This window comes from Primulina eburnea, chromosome 2, assembly GCF_022965805.1.
Source record: "Primulina eburnea isolate SZY01 chromosome 2, ASM2296580v1, whole genome shotgun sequence".
In the NCBI taxonomy this organism is placed as follows: domain Eukaryota; kingdom Viridiplantae; phylum Streptophyta; class Magnoliopsida; order Lamiales; family Gesneriaceae; genus Primulina; species Primulina eburnea.
In genome coordinates, this window is record NC_133102.1 from 38,017,063 (window position 1) to 38,031,438 (window position 14,376).

Sequence of the window (14,376 nt, forward strand, 5' to 3'; positions counted from 1 at the left end):
GATTTATTCTTTTATGAATATTTGTCTTGTAATTTTTATGAGACTAGTTGTCTCAAACTTTAGTGAAAGTTAACTAAGAGTTTCAACTTAGGTAGTTGATAAGTCCTAAGGTTGAAACGGTTTGTTACAAAAGTGGTAAAATCAAAGTCTTCTAGTGAATTTCTTCCTAAGTAGAAGAATGAGAAACACATAAGTATATTGTCTTTGAACTTCATATATCTTGTGTCATTTGGTTTACTAAACTTATTTATCTTGCCCTATCAAGACCAGTCACATTATCGGTCAGTATTTCAGAGAAATTTTTTAAAGCATTTATTCAATCCCCCTCTAAATACTAAACACGTTTGCAATCCTAACAAGTGGTACCAGAGCCGAGGTCACACGTTTGATTTCCATTAATTGCAAAGAGTGCAATTGTCCCTACTCGGTAGATCAATGAAAATGTGGTGCTTGTTATGTTGTACTATTTAAAAGATTTGAGTAGCTTAATTGAGATGAATGTGGAGTCGTGGAGCTCTTTGATTGACAGCTATGTCAAGGATGAAAATCACAGGGAAGCCTTGTCGGTTTTCGAGACAATGATAGCGAATGGAAAACTGAAATCAAATGAGGTGACAATGGTTAGTGTTTTATGTGGTTGTACTCACTTGGGTGCACTTCGACAAGGTAGGACGATAACCGATACATAGCAGAGAATAAGCTCCCGATAGCTCTCGTCTTAAGGACGTCCCTTGTAGATATGTATCCTAAACGTGGTGCAATTGAGGAGGCACTGTTCGTATTTCTTGAGGTTTCAGCAAGATACATGGATGTTTTTTCGTGGAATGCGATGATCGGAGGTCTCGCAATTCATGGCTATGCTGTGGAAGCATTCGGCATTTACAAGGAAATTCGGGAATTGGGAATCAAAACTGATGAGATCACGTACTTGTGCCTGCTGAATGTTTGTGCCCGTGGAGGATTAGTGAAGGAGGCACGGGAATATTCGGACATCATTGCTAAGAATGATATGGCGCCAAAGGCTGAGCATTATGCTTCCGTGGTGGATGTTCTAGCTAGCTCGTGCAGCGGTGCAGGTCACGTAGATGAGGCATACTCGCAGGTATCTAAGATGCCAATAGAAACCAAAGCTTCAATGTTGGGAACGTTATTTAATCGTTGTATAAACTATAGAAAATTTGAAGTTGCAGAAGCAAGGGGAAGAGAGCTAATTGAGCTGGAGGGCGATCACGATGGGTGATACATCGGGCTATCTAATGTGTACGCGGTTATAAAGTAGTGTGATCATGAAGCAAGAAGAACAAGAGAAGAGATGGAATAAAGAGGGGTGAAGAATTTTGATGGATATAGTTTTATGGAGTGATACCCCCCATAAGGATGACTCGAGAAACTAAATGGATAGCCCAAATCAGGGTTAATATGCAGACTACTTTCTTCAGCAGCCGGGCATGTGGATGCCCGGGATATTTTCTCCCTAGTCAATCAGGAGCCCGGGCTCTCATGCAAGCTCGCGGCATCCGGGCTACCTCGAGAAGTGCACCACACTCGAGTGTATCAGTATGGGCTATCTTATGCTTGGCAATCATTTCTGTCAGAACGACATGGGTTTTGGCGTGTCAGAGAAATCATCAGAAATAGGGTATGGCAGTCGCCTTATCATACTTAGTAGGTGGGCACTGAAAACAAGGTAATCATGGGATTTCCTCCTATAAATAGCATGTATATTTCTCATTTACAGATTCAGGAATTTTGAACTCTCAAGCACTCACGTATATCACCATATATATAGCCATTTTACTCTTTTCACCTGCTGACTTAAGCATCGGAGTGGATACGCCGGATACTCCTCTGGCTCCCATTCACTAGCTCATCTCATTGTCTGCAGGTTACAGTTGAAGCCATATTACAGACAAATAACTTCATCACAAGTTGTAGTCACTTGCTCTCTTTCCTAAACACGACACTTATATCATATCTGGTAGATTGCCCCGACTTTGCTCACCCGATTTACCTGGATCACATCATTGGCGCTGTTTGTGGGAAATTGAGATCAAGACGTTGATGTGGCTCCTACCAGAATAACCAACCAAGATACTTCCCGGGCTCCAGGAGATGATGCACTTGTCTCTGGACAAGGTGGTCTTCCACCCATAGGACCTCCAACTGTCATTACCGTATCCCCGGAGGAGTTGGCTCGGATCATATCCGAAGCAGTGGAGAAAGCTGTAAACCGAAGAGATTCCTCTCATCATGCTACGCAGCCAAGAGGAGAACATGAGAGCGAGGAGGAGGTAGGGGAAGAGGAAGCAAGGATGGAAGAAAGATAATCTAGCGTCGGATCCAAGTCCCTGGCTGTGGTGGAGGAGATGCAATAATTAAGGCAGAAGATGAGAGTGTTGGAGGGGTAGATGGAAGGTCAAAGTCATTCTCGGGTAATCATCAAAGGATGCTCGTTTGCTGAAGATATTGTCCGGGAACCTCTTCCCGAGAACTTTAAATCTACAAAAGTCAAGGATTATGATGACAATGCAGACCCCGAGGAACATTTGGCTAGGTTCGAGAATATGGAAATGTTGCACTTTTATGCTGACATAATCAAGTGCAAGGTATTCTTGACCACTCTGGTTGACTCGGCTCAGAGGTGGTCTGAGGGATTGGTCCCTCAGAGTATTCATTCTTTTGAGGATTTTCAGAAGGTGTTTCTACATCATTTTAGTAGCAACAAGTAGTACAAAAAGACTGCATTTAGTCTTTTTGAAGTCGAAAAATGTCAGGAAGAGAGTCTGATAGCTTATATTGAAGATTTAACAGAGTTGTTTTGGATGTCCCTTCATGTGCCCCCGAGACCAAGACATCTGCATTCACTCAGGGGCTGAGGGGAGTGTGAAATTTTTCGATCACTGACAAAGAAAACTCTCGGGGACTTTGAGGATTTGTTAGCCTGGACAGAAAAGTATATTAATATAAAGGAGGCGCAAAAATAGCAGAGAGAAACGGTGAAGAGAGAGAAGGGAGACCGAGTATCTAAGTCCGAGGAGAGAGGACAGAGAAGCGGTAACCCGGGGCACTTTTCTCATCACGTGCCCCTGAAGATTACCCGGGACAGGGAGGTCCAAGAATGTAGTAGGGATTTGCTTCCATCTAAACAATTTATCAGGCTTGAGAAGAAGAGATTTTGTATCCTTCACAAGATGTGTTACTGATAAGTGCAGGATTTGCACTTAAATTATATTAGAATCCATTTGGAATTATGCTTGTTTCAAACAGAATTATGCGTTTTTGGTTTGTTTCTGTTGTCATTTCAGGAATGGGGAAAATAGTGAACACGAAGCCAAGTAGACCAAGAAGCGCACAACCATGAGCATGCCACCAGACAGATGTGTGCGCGCGGCCGCGCGACATCACACGCAGGCGCGCGCGCATAGGTAAATAGGTGCAAGACCAGTGAGGTGCGCGCCATCGCGCCGCATCGCGAGCAGCCGCGCGCGCAAAGACAAGCACCCGAGCAGAACATCGCGCGCAGCAGCGCGAAATCACGCGCACCCACGCGCGCACAGAAGAAGCGAATGATCAGAAGCTCGCGCGCGCCCGTGCGAGATTACGCGCAACCGCGCGCACACATGCCCGGCCAAGCACAGCAGCGCGCACGCAGCAGCGCGATATCACGCTGCACCCGCGCACACGGCGTTCCAGAAACCATTATATAATGCGCGCTGCTAGGTCAGAAGTGAGACAGGCCGTTTTGGACAAAAATACAGAGGGAAGACTCGGAGCGAAGGCGAGACGAAGGCACGACACGCGAAGATCGATTACAAAAACGAAGAGCGACGAATCTGGGGACAGAGACGACACTTCGGATTTGTTATCTGTCTTTTGCATTTCTATTTTCTCATATGTCAATGTCTAAAACTTTGAGTATGCGCCGTTTGTATTTCAATTTCGTGATGAACTAATCTCCCATTCTAGAGAATGATGTAGCTTTGTGGACAAGATGATTTGACATGGTTATTTTAGAGTATTGAATTCCATTTATGTTTACTTGTGTTCTCTGTGTTTACTGCACTGAAATTTACTGGCCATAAATTGTCTGTTGTTTGACTAATTCTACAAATCGGGAGAGGGACTAGAATTATAGATCATTAGAACACATCGTTAAATGTTATAGCGTTCGGAAGGCGTATAACTTTAGCGAGGCTTAGTAAGAATATTGTTTGCATTTATCTATGAAAATTAGATTCTAATTAGGAACAATTGAATCGAAGTTGATAGATACAGTTATTTGTCACTTGGGAAAGGGGGAATAAAACAATCTAAGTGTTCTTGGCCATTAAATGATTGGAATTCAGGAATATAAATTCAATTGTGAATAATTATCGTGGTAACTTTGTGAAATCATTTCTCTAGATATCTTCTCTCTCATAATTATCTCTCAATTCGGTGATTTAATTAATTTATTGTTTAGTCACTTTTTAATTGTTTCAAACAAACCAACCTTTTATTTGATTTTTCTAAATAAAGTTGAGACTATTTTAATTACGAGCAATGATATACATTTTTATACACACTCCTCAGTGGGATCGATTATCTGTACTCTAACCAGTACTAAAACTTGACACCGTACACTTGCGGTAGTGAAAACTCGCAACAAGTTTTTGGCGTTGTCGCCGGGAAGTGTCAAATTTGAATTTATATCAGTATTCTTATCAATTAGTCTAGATTTTAATTTAGAGCTTTTATTTTTATTTTATTTTATATTGATTGAGTTTTTCATTTTTTCTGCCTGACAGTGTATGCTAAGATCGCAAAGCCCTGACTTGCTTATTTTTTATCCGGAGATCGAAAGAACCGCAAGAAGATTAAGAAAAGCAAGAAGAGAAGAGATCCAAGCAATGACTGAGAACAGAGAGAATGACAGACACGCCCAACCAGAGGCGATTCCTATAAGAGATCACTTCCGACCAGTAATCAACAATCATTACTCTGGTACTGCAAGAGGGACAATCAACGCCAATAATTTTTAATTGAAGCCAGACTTTAATCAATATGGTTCATCAAAACCAGTTTGCTGGGACAACCACATCTGATCCTCACGTCCACCTGAGAACCTTCTTGGAGATAACGGATACAGTAAAGATTAATAATGTTCCTGATGATATTATTAGACTGCGTTTTTTTCCATTTTCTCTTAGGGATCAAGCTCGAGGATGGCTCCAATCGCTTCCCTTGGGAAGTATCACGACATGGCAGGAGCTGGCGACAAAATTTATGGCAAAATACTTTCCCCTTGCAAAGTCTGCACAGTTGAAGATTGAGATTAGCACAGTTCAGGCAGACTGATTTTGAACAATTGTATGAGGCATGAGAAAGATACAAGGAGCTATTGAGAAAGTGCCCAAACCATGGCTTCGAAGACTGGGTGCAGATTGAATTATTCTACAACGGTCTAAATGGGCAAACAAGAGGAACAGTGGATGCTGCAGCTGGTGGCACAATCTTTGCCAAATCTCCTGAGCAAGCTTATGACTTGCTCGAACAGATGACAATAAATAGATACCAGTGGCCGTCAGAAAGGGCAGACGTAAAAAGGACAGCTGAAGTTTATGTTGTGGATCCCATTACGTCACTCACTGCACAGGTATCAGCACTGACCACACAACTCGCAGCTATGAACAAAGTGAGCATATCAGAAACTGAGATTCAATCAACTGTTGCTGAAGAACATCTATTCATGAAGAAGCTCAGTACGTCAACAACAGAAGTTTTGGAGGATTTGGAGGATATCGAGGTAACCCTCCCCCTAATACTTATCATCCAGGATTAAGAAATCATGAAAATTTTTCTTATGCAAATAATAATAATGTGTTGAATCCTCCACCGGGGTTCAATACATCAAAGGGGAAGGGAAACCTTCGTTTGAGGATTTAGTAGGAACATTTGTTGCTGAGTCCGGCAAGAGGATGGCACGGACTGAATCTCGCCTTGACAATATGGAGACTCACATGGGAAATATGGGTGCCATAATGAAATCTTTGGAGACTCAAATTGGACAGTTGGCTACCGCATTGAGAGATCAGAATAGGGGTCAATTTCCTAGTAACACCGAGGTTAACCCAAAAGAGCAGTGCAAGGCAGTCACTTTGAGGAGTGGAAAGGAATTGGATGTACAAATTCCTAAAGAGAGAGTGGAAAGTGAAAAGATAGTTGAAGAAGGTAAAACTGATGAATCCAAGACAGAAGTTGAAGTTGAACGACCTCCAGTTTATAAACCGACCCTTCCATACCCTCAGAGATTCAAACAGAAGAAATTGGATGATCAGTTTGCAAAATTTTTGGAGATTTTTAAGAAGATACACATCAACATACCATTTGCTGATGCTTTGGAGCAAATGCCGAATTATGCAAAGTTTATCAAAGATGTGATCTCTAAGAAGAGGAAGCTGCAGGAGTTTGAGACTGTGAACCTTACTGAAGAGTGTAGCGCCATATTGCAGAAGAAGCTACCACAGAAATTAAAAGATCCAGGGAGTTTTACTATTCCTTGCTTTATTGGTGGTTCTAAATGTAGTAAAGCCTTATGTGATTTAGGAGCGAGTATTAATTTGATGTCATTTTCTATTTACAGGGAATTGGAGCTTGGAGAGGTTAAACCAACCACGATCACCATGCAGCTTGCGGATAGAAGTCTCACGTATCCACGTGGGATCGTCGAGGATGTACTGGTAAAAGTGGATAAATTTATTTTTCCTGCTGACTTCGTGATTTTAGATATGGAAGAGGATCATGATGCTCCATTAATTTTCGGGAGACCGTTTCTGGCAACCAGAAGGGACATTGATAGATGTGCATAATTGTGAATCTCACCTTGAGAGTTGGCGGAGAAGCTGTCATTTTCAATATCTACCACGCCATGAAGGAGTCAAATGAGGTAAGAACCTGTAAAAGCATTGATGTTTTAGACTCATGTATGTCCATTGATTGTGCAGGAACTAGGGATCCTTTGGAGAGCTGTTTGATAGGTGCTGTTGGGACTGTTGATGAAGAAACTTGGGAAGTGAAAGAGCAACGAGTGGCTCTTGAAGCACTGCAGAAGGACAGGAGGAAAAATGCACCGCCTGAGGAGTTGGATATAAATGAGAGAATCGAGGTAAAAGCACCTTCGCCTGACTTGAAGGAACTGCCAAGCCACTTATGTCATGCATTTTTAGGTGACAAGTCGACATATCCGGTAATCATCTCTTCCTCTCTTACTTGTACTGAAAAAGATAAATTATTGAGAGTATTGAGGAAATTTAAAGCTGCTTTAGGATGGTCGATTTCTGATATTAGGGGAATTAGCCCCACTATATGCATGCATAAAATTTTGATGGAAGAGTCGTATACTCCTTATGTGGACCACCAGAGGAGGTGGAACCCAGCAATGAAGAGGTTGTGAAAAACGAGGTACTGAAATTACTAAATGCTGGTGTGATTTATGCCATTTCTGATAGTAGTTGGGTGTCTCCTGTACAAGTTGTACCGAAAAAGGGTGGAATAACTGTGGTTAAAAACGAAAATGATGAACTGATTTCTACTCGCACTGTAACTGGCTGGCGGGTATGTATTGATTATAGAAAGTTAAATAATGTCACACGTAAAGATCATTTTCCATTGCCTTTTATTGATCAAATACTTGATAGACTTGCTGGCTATTGTCATTATTGTTTTTTAGATGGATATTCAGGATATAACCAAATTGCTATAGCGCCAGAAGATCAGGAGAAGACTACTTTCACGTGTCCCTATGGCACGTTTGCTTTTCGGAGAATTCCGTTTGGGCTATGCAATGCACCTGTCACTTTCCAGAGTTTTATGATGGCCATTTTTGCAGATATGGTGGAGGAAATAATGGAAGTCTTCATGGACGACTTTTCAGGTATTCGGCTCGTCGTTTGATCATTGTTTACATAACTTATCCCTCGTTTTGCAGAGATGCCAGGATAAGAACCTAGTTCTTAATTGGGAGAAGTGTCACTTTATGGTCCAAGAGGGTATTGTTCTCGGACATAAAGTGTCGTCTAAGGGATTAGAGGTGGACCGAGCTAAAGTAGTTGCGATCGAAAAACTTCTCCCACCAAAGAACATCAAAGGAATACGGAGTTTTCTCGGACATGCGGGGTTCTATCGTAGATTTATTCGAGACTTTTCCAAAATTACTAAACCCCTGTGTAACTTGCTTCAAAAAAGTCGACTTTTATATTTGATGATGATTATTTGCAGGCATTCGAGAAGATTAAAATGTCATTGGTGAGAGTCGACTTTTATATTTGATGATGATTGTTTGCAGGCATTCGAGAAGATTAAAATGGCATTGGTGACCGCACCGATCATGATAGTGCCGAACTGGAAGGAGCCCTTTGAACTAATATGTGATGCAAGTGATTATGCAGTGGGGCGCGGTCTTAGGCCAAAGAAAGGACAAGATGTTTAGGGCGATCTACTACGCAAGCCGCACAATGGATGCTGCTCAGCAGAATTACACTACGACCGAGAAAGAGATGCTTGCAGTAGTGTTTGCCTTCGACAAATTCAGGCCTTATTTGATTGGCACAAAGGTAATCGTTTTCACTGACCATGCAGCTATTCGCTACCTTTTTGCCAAGAAAGATGCAAAACCACGCTTGATAAGGTGGATTTTGCTACTACAAGAATTTGACTTCGAGGTCAAGGATAAAAAAGGTAGTGAGAATCAAGTAGCTGATCATTTGTCGAGACTTGAGTTGGAGGAGAAGAAAGAAGAGGGAGCTATACAGGAAACTTTTCCGGATGAGCAACTCTTTGAGGTAAACAATGTAATTCCTTGTTTTGCTGATATTGCAAATTTTTTGTCCTGTGGTACCCTTCCTCCAGACCTGAGCTATCATCAAAAGAAGAAGTTTGTCCATGATATCAAGTTTTATTATTGGGACGACCCATTTGTGTACAAGAGGTGTGCTGACCAAGTGATTAGGAGATGCGTGGAGGGTCTCGAAGCCCAACAAATTTTGGAGAAATGTCATTCTTCACCATATAGGTGGACATTTTGGAGCATCACGAACAGCAGCTAAGGTATTACAATCTGGTTTTTACTGGCCTAGTTTGTTTAAGGATAGTTATACCTTAGTAAAATCATGTAATAGATGCCAAAGGCTAGGAAACATCTCTAGGCGTCACGAATTACCACTGACAACTGTTTTGGAGGTGGAACTTTTTGATGTTTGGGGCATAGATTTCATGGGACCCTTTCCCCCTTCTTTTGGTAATTCTTATATTCTGTTAGCTATTGATTATGTGTCGAAATGGGTGGAAGCAATCGCCACAGTACTAATGACTCTCATGTTGTAGCGAAATTTGTGCATAAGAACATCTTCACCAGATTTGGAACACCGAGAGCCATCATAAGTGATGAAGGTACGCATTTTTGCAATAGAATTTTCAACTCACTTTTGGCTAAATACAGTGTGAAGCACAAAGTGGCACTAGCATATCACCCTCAATCGAATGGACCAAGCTGAAGTATCCAACCGGGAATTATGCAAATTCTGGAAAAGACTGTCAACACCAACCGGAGGGATTGTGCTATGAAGTTGGATGATGCGTTATGGGCTTATCGGACCGCATTCAAGACGCCTATTGGGATGTCTCCCTATAGGTTAGTTTTTGGGAAAGCATGCCACTTGCCACTAGAACTGGAGCACCGAGCATTTTGGGCAATTAAAAAGTTGAACTTCGACCTGAAAGCTTCTGGCGATGTCAGAAAACTGCAGTTAAGTGAGATGGATGAATTCCGAAATGACGCATATGAAAATGCCAAAATCTACAAGGAGCAAACTAAGAAGTGGCATGACAAAATCATTGTCCGAAGGGAGCTCAAACCTAGGACAACAAGTACTTCTATTCAACTCTCGTCTGAAATTGTTTCCTGGTAAACTGAAATCACGTTGGTCAGGGCCATTTGTAGTGGAATCATTATATCCTCATGGGGCTATCGAGTTGAAGTGCAGTGATGGACGAACTTTCAAGGTCAATGGACAGCGGGTTAAAGCATACTATGGAACTGAAGTGAGGAATATTGACAATTTCAGTCTGAGTGAACCCAATTGAGCAAAACTGGTAGTCGGGCTGATGACGTTAAACCAAGCGCTTGTGTGGGAGGCAACCCGCAGTTTATTTAATTTCGCATTCGTTCTACTTTATTACTTTAACTCAATTTCTTAGTTAATATTTTTAATTTTCTATATTTAAGTATTAATTTGAATCAGTTTTATTTTTGCAGGTTATTTAAATAATAATAAAAAAAAGTGTGAAAATATAGATGCATGCGCGCCCCAGCGCCAACTAGCGCGACCGCGGGCATATCATTAACGAAGGAAACCAGAGACGAGCGCGCGGCTGCGCCATATTACGCGCGATGGCGCGCACTCAATTATTGGCAGGATCCAGAAGCTCGCGCGCAGCCGCGCCACATCTCGCGCCACCACGCGAGCTCATTTATTTCCAGAATACAGTGGCTGCGCGCGCGGTAGTGCCACATCACGCACACCCGCGCGGCATAAAACTTCAATCAAAAACAGAAGCGCGCACACGCCCGCGCCACTTCTCGCGCGACCGCGCGCAGCGTACCAGATTTTTTTTTTAAAACCCTATCTACCGATTTTTTGTTTCACTCACAACACTCATCTCTCACACCACCACAGCCGCCTCCCTCAATTCTCCTCTCCAAAAGCTTCATCCCCTACACAAATCATCCCCAATTTCACTTAACCCACAAATCTCCATCACCAAAATCACTCCATAAACCCCTTCAAGCCAACTCCCTCTCTCACACAACTCATCTCCATCATCAAATCACCGCCGCCTTCCACAGCAGCCGCCGCTCCTCCGCCCAGCCACCGCCGCTCAGCCACGCCGCCGCCGCTTTCTCTTGCCGCCGAGTATCATCTAAAGTAAATCCTCTTCACTTATCTACACTCAAGGGTACCGTTTCTTTCACGTGTTATTGTTTGGGATACTTTTCAGATTGTAAGCATTTGTTGGTGGGTTTGTGCTCTATATTTGTTAATTATTGGAGTGGATACAAATTGAAAAGTATGCCGCCAAGAAAAAGGTCAAAGGATGGGGCTTCCTCATCTCGTTCCTACGATGCTAACAAATTTTGGAACGAGGAAGCCTTTCGGGTATATGAGAGCACCATGTCTCGATCTATCATTCCTGAAAGAGGGCTAGATATGAGCTACCTTGATTGTAATATAATTGAGGAAGTTGTGCGACGAGGATGGGTAGATATAGCACAATCTCCGCCAGACGCCGTCATATCCATAGTCCGTGAATTTTATGCGAATTTGAGAATCAAGCATGAGGAATACGGAGTTTTGGTGCGAGGGCAACTCGTCTATTTTGATTCGGCCACCATTAATGCAATCTACAATCTGTCGGAGTTTGAAAATGACGGGTACACAGAGTTGATCACTGGGGATGTAAACTACGATCAGATTATCAGGACCTTGTGCATCGAGGGTGCAGAGTGGCGATTGAATCAGGGCTCCCCGGTTACGCTGAAGAAATCTGATCTACGTCGTGACCCACGCCGCTGGGCATCTTTTATTCTCTCACGGATCATGCCCTCCTCCCATCAGACTGAAATTACAAAATACAAAGTGGCGTTGATTTACGCCATCATGACTGGGAGAACCGTCGATCTTGGGAAGATCATTCACAGCTATATCATGTGTGCTGGCACGGGACTCATGACCGTCAAGCCTTCCTTGTGCACATACTATCACTGCCCTATGTCTTCATGCCGGTGTGCAATGGGGCACCGAGGAACAGGTTTTGAAAGCCAAGGGCCCAATCACAGTATTTGAAGTAGACCGTTCACGCTTTGGATACGAAATAGAACGACAAGAGGCCAGGGCACAGTACAACCAGAGGGCCAGAGCACGCAATCCGCCACCACCACCATCGATGCCTCGATCAAGTTTGGGAGATCGCATGTTCCGACTGGAACAGGATATGCGGGTCGAACGCCAAGAGCAAGCTGAACATCGACACACTACTGGTGTCTTCATGTCTTTTATGATGGACTTCACATCAGTGCTCGCCCGCCGCTTCCCACCTACTGGACCCGTGGATGTTCCTTTTCCACCACATCCATTATGTCCACCACAGTACCCACCACCAGATCTTTCACCCCCGCAGCACATGGATGAGGATGAAGATGCCGACGATACTGGGAATGATGATTCGAGCCCCGAGTTCTGACACTTGGAAGCGAGGTATGTGTTGTCATGTTTTTCATTTCTATACATTGAGGACAATGCATACTTTAAGTTTGGGGGAGTGCAATTGCTTTGTTAGTTAGTTTAATTGCTTTGTTAGTTAGTTTTTTTTTATTTATTGCGTAGTATTAGTTAATTTGATTTGTTATTGCATGGTAGAACTTGTTAAGTAGCGTCATGGATAAGCAAAATGTGTAACCAATGATGAAAACTGAATTGCAATCCTGAAATATATATGTTTTCATGATAACCTCGGAGTCACAATTATTGTGCACGGTTGTGTTGTTGATACTATCGTTGCTTAGAGACAAGTTTCATGCCTATGATGCTAAATAGATGATGGAGATCCAATTCTTGGTAAAACTTGCATGACATTGATTGACACTTTTGCAGACTTAGAAATGATCTAGGCAGTCTTTCAAAACATCCTTGGGCCTGTGTTCTTTGCTTACTGTCAATTGTAGCCCGTTGAGCTTCAAAGTTAATTGAGATGCTTACTTTTTCTTCGTGCACCTATTTCATATATCATTTTGATTGAAAATTTCATGTGACTGGTTTGTATGAGATGATTAATGGATTGACGGTAATCTAGAACTTGTTCGAACACTTTTCGAGGCGAATATGGATAATATGTGACAGAGGAATGATTTAGGCGATCTTTGGAGCCGTTTTGAGCCTTCGAGCCTACCAACTGAACATGAAGTATCCCTAGTGTCCCATTTTGAGCCTATTAAAAATCAAGTGGCGTATGTCAATGACATACAATTAGCCCCCACTTGTATCTATTCTATATCCCACAGCAACTACCAAATGAAGCTTATACACTTAATTTCCTACCTGATTTTGAGAGAAATAAATTCAGTGGTGTTGTAATGATTCAAATGCTCCTTGAAAAGAAAAAGAAAAATCTAAAGTACGCAAAAAGGAGTTGGCAAAGAAAAGAAGAAGAAAAACAATGAAAAGAATGAATCAAAAGTGGTGAGCAAGAAAGAACATACGGGAAATGGAGGATATGAATGAAAAGAAAACAATAAAGTGGGTGGTGGTTGAAAAGAAAATGAAATTGAGTGAAGTTGATGAAGTTCAAATATTTCTCTCAAAGTTTGATTTCCATACCTTTATTGTAGCCGTGAGCCGTGGCCTAACGTTACAAGCCTACAAGACCTATTAACCTTGTCACATGTATCCAATATACTAGTGGAGAAAAGTTATTCAAGTCAAGCCTATGGATACCTGAAAAACATATTCATCAAGTATAAACTTTAATCACTTGCTTGCAAGCATCTCGTTGTGTGACTTCATCTTTGGTATTATTCCGTTGAATATTCATTGAGCCAATTAATCACCAATAAAGTCCTATGTGATCTATGAATGTGAATTGTATTTTGATGGAGTGTGAGTTGAACTAAACTGGGGATTTCTTGATTCTGTAAGGCGAATGGGCATTATTACTCTGTCTGAGCATTCGATTGGGTAAATAAACATTGACATATCACACACGCACGTGACTCTTGGGAAATCATGAATTACATTAAAATAGATAAGTCTGAGGCAAATATCACTTTTCGCGAATCCATGACTGCTAAGAGTTTCATTATTTGTTAATTGACTTCCGGTTTTATTCTATTTTGCTCGGGACTAGCAAAATTTCAAGTTTGGGGGGTTTGATAAGTGCAGGATTTGCACTTCAATATATTAGAATCCATTTGGAATTATGCTTGTTACGAACAGAATTATGCGTTTTTGGTTTGTTTCTGTTGTCATTTCAGGAATGGGGAAAATAGCGAACACGAAGCCAAGTGGACCAAGAAGCGCACAACCATGAGCATGCCACCGGACAGATGTGTGCGCGCGGCCGCGCACACGGTGTTCCAGAAATCATTATATAATGCGCACCCGCGTACACGGCGTTCCAGAAATCATTATATAATCACGCGCACCATGCGCACACGGCGTTCCAGAAATCATTATATAATGCACGCCGCTAGATCAGAAGTGAGACAGGCCGTTTTGGACGAAAATACAGAGGGAAGACTCGGAGCGAAGGCGAGACGAAGGCACGACACGCGAAGATCGATTATAA

The 14,376-nt window shown here is 42.2% G+C and overlaps 1 pseudogene; it reads left to right on the forward strand.

The window, feature by feature from the left end:
• Positions 1-494: 494 nt before the first annotated feature.
• LOC140824281 (pentatricopeptide repeat-containing protein At5g08305-like) lies at positions 495-1,363 on the forward strand (annotated as a pseudogene).
• Positions 1,364-14,376: the final 13,013 nt, after the last annotated feature.